The sequence below is a fragment of the Schistosoma haematobium genome, chromosome ZW, assembly GCF_000699445.3.
Source record: "Schistosoma haematobium chromosome ZW, whole genome shotgun sequence".
Classification (NCBI taxonomy): domain Eukaryota; kingdom Metazoa; phylum Platyhelminthes; class Trematoda; order Strigeidida; family Schistosomatidae; genus Schistosoma; species Schistosoma haematobium.
In genome coordinates, this window is record NC_067195.1 from 22,137,335 (window position 1) to 22,145,613 (window position 8,279).

Here is an 8,279-nt window from a genome sequence, read left to right on the forward strand (position 1 = left end):
TAGGGCTATAGGTTCGGATCCCTCTACTTCTATATATACTATATGTAGAAGACGGGATGGAACTCCACTGAGTAACGACACAGGTACACGATAGGTCACATGAAATCACTGGCTTTTATCTACCATATGACTGATATCGACCACGTGTGACAAGATAGAGCTACACATAGTCTTTGGCCCTTTTCAAACCATGCTGGGGGATGTCCATTCATTAGTTGGTTGGATTATCTGTTAGCACGCCCAATATAGCCATCACAGGCGCAATGCAATGGTAGATGCTCATTGAAGAGACAAATTTAGGTCACTTATCTTTTGTGATCTGTTAGAAAATATAAACGCAAAATTAGCTGCATAAAATGTCCTGTTAACTACCCTTACTAGTTTATCATGCGGGGCATCACTAGGCTCATACCCACTGAGTTATACCTCTAGGAAAAGGGACTTCTTACGAAGCGGTCCATATCTCCAACCCATTTTTTCCTGCATACATTTGCTCTAATAAATTCGGGTAACCTGTTTTTGACAGTATGTTATTCATAAACTCCAACTTCATTATCGTATCCTCTGAGTCGATATTTTTTGCTCTGCTTCCGAGAAATCGAACCAAGTTTCTTTCTTAGCGAATGGGTGAAAAACTATACAGGCTTATCGATAACCTCATTGCTAAGAAGAAATCCGTCAAAATTGGGTCTAAAGATGAAGTCACAGCTACCCACTGGCCATCTTTCTTAGAATACAGCAATTATAAATAACGTTAAAATACGAAGTAACAGAGTTGGTTCTCACCATAATTGATTGATTTTCCTGGTAACGTTTAAAGTAAGTGTTCCAACTTTGAAGCTGTTATATGAAATTACATAGTCCAACTAGTTGTAGGCATTAAACAACCAGTATATCTAATAGTTTGATCCAGTACATCTGACGTTACTCAATAAAATAACTAACCCGACTTGAGTCACAAAACAATCTTCACACTACTCATGTTATTCCTCTGATTACAAATTCCTGAATACCGTATAAGAAATGTGATGAACGTCGCTAAGCTTATTTTTATCCTTGTATAGTGTACCTTAAATGCCATTATTGTGTTTTTGCTGTACACCAATAACAATAGTTTATTAACACTGTATTCGTCACAAGTAATCCGCTAGTTAGAACACTAGAAGCCGTAATGAATGGTCGTATGCTACGTGTATTCATAAGATTTACAACTCACGTAATTGTACATTTAAATTACTAGATCATAAATAAAAAAATCACATAACAAGGAGATTCGTGACTTATATAAATAACTAACGATAAGCGATATACAAAAATTTATTAACTTAATCTTAAACAAAAGTTTACAGTTAGAAATACCATAAAATAACTATACGAATAAGTTCACCGAAGAAAAAATTCCTAAGATTCATATCTTCTTTTCCTCACACCTTCCTAATAGGCATCTCTGTGACAGCACCATCGATCCCTACGGTTCTTGAACCCATGACATCCTGATCTGAAGTAAAATACTTTATTTATCAGGCCACAAGACCGATGTCTTTAGCATTTTGATAATATATTTTGAATGCATTTCACCATTGTGCTGAGAATTCTATATTGTGCCAAAAATATTGAATGGAACCATTAAGAATAATTACTATTATCATGAGTGCCGTTTCATGAGATATGGGATTTAGTGTGCTTAAGTACAACTTTAATCAGCACCAAACATAATCTAAAATCATTAATAACAGAAGCTTTGTCTAGTTAGGTAGAACCATTCAAAAGCGTAATATATTTCACTCCCAGAAATCAGTAATTATTTACGAGGTTTGTAAAAATCCTGAAAATTAGGGTGATTTATAATTGTTGCATCAGAAGGATTGTAAATCTAAACGACCAAAGTACACATAACTTCAGACCATTTCTAGGTGAGAAGTTGATGAACGAAGTACTGAGGAGCGCGAAACGTCAATTGATTAGATTTTAGGTAAGTTTTTTGGATACTGTTCAAAGCGCTATTGTGTGAAATAATTAGCCTGGTTGATAAAAATCATAGCCATCATAGAAAGCGTTGCACTGATAGCAAAACGTTTGAACTAAGAAATGAGAGTGATACATAACAAAAAATATGCACAGATGTAAAACCATGTTATTCAGCGTAGGAGCCTCGCTTAGTTTTAAATGACTTGGATTCTTAACACATAACAGTTAGCGGAAAGTGACTCACTGCCTCGATGAGTGAGGCATATGATTTCAGACCAGAAGATAGCGGGTTCGTGTCCCATTGAGGTCAATGATTTGCTCTCCATCCCCTTATCATCTCTAGGATTATTTACAACCAGTTATCGTAAGTGATTGACTTCAGTTTCGGCCTAAGGTTGAACTAGCAGTGAAGTATACTATGAGGATTTTCACCACTAATGTAACTATTTGAATACAAATTCATCAAGCCTGTTTTGCAAGTGATTAATCAATGAACACATCAAGATTCGTAAACGCTGTGCCTAAATATTTCGTAGACATATGATTGGTCATGAACGAAGATGATTCAGATAGATATTTACAATATGGAGCTTCCGTGTATGGTTTTTGTGGCCGTATATCTGACTCCAATTGGATCGTATGAATGTTATTGAAATATACATATCGGCTATCCTCGTATGTAATAATCCACTTAAATCGTGTTAGTGAATAACAGAAATAAATAAGCCAAATACGAGAATGGATTTTGAATATGTATATTTCATGCACTCATTGATTTGAACAGGCAATCAGGGAGACAAAACAAAGAGGGGAGAGCGAAACAGATGGGAGAAACGGAAAGAAGCGAAATGACGCGCAGTGGAGATGGCGTGTAAGCCAACTCGATTTAATCAAACATTGGTCAATATTTATAGTCACACAAAAATAAGCTATAGACATGTGATGAGTAGGATAACAAGTGTACACACATGCACTCGTATAAAGTCAGGATTAATAAGCAAATAATTAACAAGGTCAAAACATGACTGAAGAAAAATGGATAAGTTGGCCTGTCCAGAAGCTAGAATAAGTTATGTGGGCTTAACATAGTAACAGGGGGTCGACACTTCCTTCAGGTAGAGGCTTAGTCAAACACAAACATGCAGAGAAAGAAGTTTTAATAATAAATATGATGCGCTATGTTGATCTCCTGAAAAAATTTCACGCTTCTATTCCAAATAATGCCAAAACAATATGTGGAATGCCTCGGAGGTTGGCGAACTCTCAGACTCGACTACTCGTAATCATTAGAAAGTATGTCCACAATCCAATATGGTATGCTAGGCCTCCGTTTTTTCAAGTTTTCCTCCTGAGATGTGTGTTAAGACTGGTAGACATGGGACAGTATACCTCTATGAGGAGGTAAGCAGACAAGAGAAAGTAAACGTATACGCGTGCGTTGAGGACACGTACTCACGGGGTAAGGTGTCGGTCATAATAAAAATAGAACATATAACTGATATGCAGCAGCCAAGCAAACTATGAATAAGGTTATTTCGAATGTTGTAAGATGTAAGGTAGTAGTTGTCACTTTATCTTTGTCCACACCATAAAAGAATATTTCTTAAGGTAATTTATAAGGAAACTGAATTATTGTTGGTCTTAAAGATCTGGAAGCATAACCGCAGAGCCTAAGGGGAAACTACTTGAGGTCAATCTTTAGCTATATTTTTGTGAGTAGTTTTATAGGTGTTAGCTCAGTACTTAAAAAGATTGACCGTTAGTAAAGGAAATCTGTAGGTTAAGGTGAAGTACGACGTTTTTATAGTCAACCTTTTCTGACCCTCACTTTTCGTTGTAGGAAGGCACTATCTCTGCATATTCTAGTTATCCATGAGAAACATGTTGCGATTGTCACAGCTCTGTCAAGTCAGCACTGCGACTTCGCCCTCAGAGCTTGAGTTGTTGCTTTCATTCTCATAGTTCTTAACCGACCTCTCCGGCATAACAGGACCTAAAGGAACATATGTTCTGGCCAATATAACTCGAGTGGATCCTCGCATAAAGCAACCACAATCACGCCAAAGTAACAGCTACGATCGAATGTGAGTTTTTTCCGCCAGCATACGATCTTCTGTATACTTCGAAGTGTGATATGTTGTCCGTTGCTACGTTGTAAGCACAGCACTGATGAGACAGTAGATGACCATTTAAACAACGCCTCAATTTACATCTGTGTAATGAAATTGGTCAGGTGATTGATCCAGAAACACGACATTTCACTTTATTATTATTGGTTGGATTACCATGTCTATATATATTTCGTTTTTTAAAGAAGTGATGGGAGCTGGATCTTGTTTACTTACCTGAATGACAATGTACTAATGTGGTGATGCTAGAAAATTGTTTGGTTAGGAGTCTTGAAAAAGTGAGGCGAGAGAGTCTAAAATGTAACTCAAGCAAATTCTATTGGGCTTCAATGGCTTTACAATAATACACAATACACAATGTATCTAAGGTCATTTAAAATCTGTGAGACCGTTATAACTTATCCTTGTAATGATCCCTGTTTATATCCAAAGCAGGTCCATATTAACTTAAGGAGATTTTCCAGCTTTTATAACATCGATAAAAAATAACCATTCGAGGGATTTTCATGTTGAACACTTGGTCAAATTAACTATGTATATTTGACGATGTAGTGTAAACAATCTTACTAAAAATCGATCGGAGAATTTTACTATTTATACATACTTTATGTCACACATGATTGTGCATATCATTCGTTCAGTTGTTTACTTTATTAAGATATGTTGTTAGTCTCTGATTAACCAACAACATTAGTAATATTGTAAATAATAAAAAGTAAGTAGCTCAAAGGAATATAAAACAATTTATTCATTTTAGGCAATCAGCTACTAGCATTGATCAATATGAGAGTAAGTTAAATTAACTTGCCATATTTGCAAAACAACTGACGAGTCTGATTAATTGTTCTGAATTAACTGATAACTTATCAGTTATTTGATGCAGTTAGTTGACTTTCTTTCGTAAATAAGCATGATGATTGATCATCTACAATTTTATTAAGTAGAAAGTGAATTCTAAGTAGTACTCAACTTGTTTTGCTGAAATAATCGGACAGTATGTCAAATGTAAGAGGTGTCATAATATTATGTTTGTACTAACTTGGTTTTATTGATGTTGTTTGATATAAGTCGTAATTAACATCAAGTTCAGGGGGAAATTCAACTGAGAACTTCCACTGGAGAGTTGGTTAAATAACCATGTCAAATTCTGTTTCATGTAATCGTGAATTCGTAGTAGAGTAATTAACTTTTTTGTAGGATACACATATTGAATTATCTCTGTGGTTTAGTTTCGTAGTTCAAACTTCCAGTTTATGCGCGAATTGATCAGTTTTTACTTATGTATTACATAACAGATTAGATGATCATTCTTAGTATTTTACAAAAGTAGTCGTAGTCATTCAGCTAGAAGAAACACTCTCGAAAGATAAGAAACAAACTTTCATCATAAACATAGATATAACATAAATATAACATTTAGGCAATAATCATTTTACCTTTCTCCCTGATATAATTGGGATGAGATTTCGAACCAAAGGTATTAATATTAACTCAGTTATATTTAGTGATATTATTTAAACTAGTGTAAATTTAGCTCGGTTATTTATTTACTCTGAAAAAGTGGCTTACATTAAATCACGAAAAGTCAGGAATTCTAATTCCTACTCATTGAGAGATTATAAATATATCATTATTATCAACATTATACCCAACGCTTAATATATATATATATATATATATATATATATATATATATATATATATATATATATATATATATATATATAAATGAACATAGTAGCAGCGTATAATCTGAATAATCTCATAACATAAGTGGACTTAAAGAGGACGCCTATACTTTAAACTTACTACTTTCAGTTTACATTTAGCAGTTGAAAACTGTTCCAAATAATTCCACAAAATTTTGACGGTATCGAGTTCTTTCCAATGAAATAACCTAGAATAAGTGGGAATTCAGTTCATTCATCAATTAAGTGACAAAGATTTTGATATAAGAGTAGGAATAACTTACATTGACTTATGAGTAAAGTTTCCACATCCTCCAAAAGCAAACGCAATAGCAATTCCATAGATACATATGCAGAAACACTAAGAATTTAGTATTTATGAGGTCGAATGGAACCACCTCAAAAGACTGAAAATCATCAATGAATTTGTCCCAATCGATTTCGAGGGCGTAAGTGACTTTAATGATGAATAAGCAAAGGCAATTCAAAAACTAGGATGGAACCCTATAAAAATGAATCCTTCTAAAAGTACGGAAAAATATATCATGGTACTTTGCAGCACAAGTCAGCATTGAATAACCAAGAGTACATTGTGTTTGTGTGTTTCTACTCTGAGATTTTTCAATAGTAGAAATAACATATTCAATCGACAGTAATTATAATCAACACAATGTTTTATGTATCTGGTATGCACTTGTTATTGTAATTTCATACAGATATTTAGTGACCAGCTTAAGTTGTAGCGACTAGCATTGTTACATGCCTACACGATTTATCCTTTTTTGGACAAATGAATTACTCTAATCTTCCCATTCTTTTTTTAAAACTGAGTGTGTGTTTATAATTGTGCACATGTGCCTATATGTTTGCCAATGCCTATAAATGTTGAGTCACGTTTTATCGAATTGAGTAAGCTGAGATGCCTCCCTACAAGTTCCACATCTTACTGTCTCTCCACGTAAATGAGTATCAGAAATAAACTCATACAAATTCATTCGTATCTAGGTTTTTATTACCTTCACCCACCCAAATGAATTTTGTGTAAGTAAAAATTACGAAGTCAAACGGGAATTTATACTCATGGTTCGTTTGTCGTTCATTGGTTATGGGGTCGGTTAGTGGGTTTATATAAGTCCACCTCGTAAAAAAATGTGTTAAAGTAACTCAGTTATTAATAGGTATTTTTAGTAATTCGTGTTTAGTTTATTTCAACTTACATGAATACAGTTTATGTGTTTTCAATAATTGTCCTCCTGGTTAACGAACATAACTGTCAAAGGATTTTTAAGCAAGTGAACTTGATAATAAATATGTAAATAAATAAGTAGGAGTGTGAACAACTGAACATTTTGACATACGTATAAATTTTTATACTATTTGAAGGAGAACAACTATATAACTAACAAAATGATAAGTTAACTGTTATTGTTGACTAGTTTACACTTTCAGAGAATGAAACTGTTTTTTCTCTCATATTACACAAAAGATGGTGGCTAGGTTTTGTGCGAAAAGTTTGCTGCCGATAAATTTATTTTAGAAAACATCATTGACGTAGAACAGTATCAAAATAGATGGATTTGTAACTATTAGTCAGTCAGTAACAAAGTAGAACTTCGTACGTACGTACATCAGTTCGAGTTGCCACACCACATTAGCACAGAGATGCAGTTGTCGATTCAAATCCCGTAGTGGTAGAGGTAATAAGAGTATAAGCAGTAATCGGAAACATTAGGGTTCAAAGATGTTATTTAAAGAGTATAATCCAGTGAAATCTATTTGGGAAGAGAAAAAAGAGATAAGGAGGAATCAGGAGATTAGAATTTGGAAGAACACAAAGAGTGGATGCACCTGTGCCATTGCAAACGATTTTGAGCCATGTCATTCAGGGTCTCTAACCATCGGTTGCTATCATCTCGCGGTCCCCAACCAGGTAGTCTACACCTACCAACATGACTCAGTTCACTTGTCAGTGACTTCATGGACTTGTGCCATGTTTTGGTCTGGCCGCTCCTAGCTTTCTTCCAACCTACTCCTATACCATTGAATATCGCACGTCGAGATAGTCGGTCGTTGAGCATACGTAACACGTATCCCCGCCATCTCAACTGATGAAGTTTCACCACTTCATCAACCGATTTGCCATCCTTACCTAGTACCCGTTTCCTAACAACTGCGTTACTTACTCGATGGTCCCAGGATATACGAGCAATGTTTCGAAGACACCTATGATCAAATAATAGTAACCTACGAATATCTTCTACTCTTACCGGCCATGTTTCACTGCCATAAAGTAGGACGGAACGAACTGCTGCATAGTAAACACGTCCCTTGGTTGATAGACGGATATCTCGCCTATGCCATAAATGACGCAAGTTGGCAAAAGCTAGTCGAGCCTTCTGTATCCGTGTTGAGACTTCGTCACACCAGACCACAAGAGCTGATGAGACTTCCAAGATAAGTGAAGCGGTCGACACGTTCAACTACTTCACTCCCT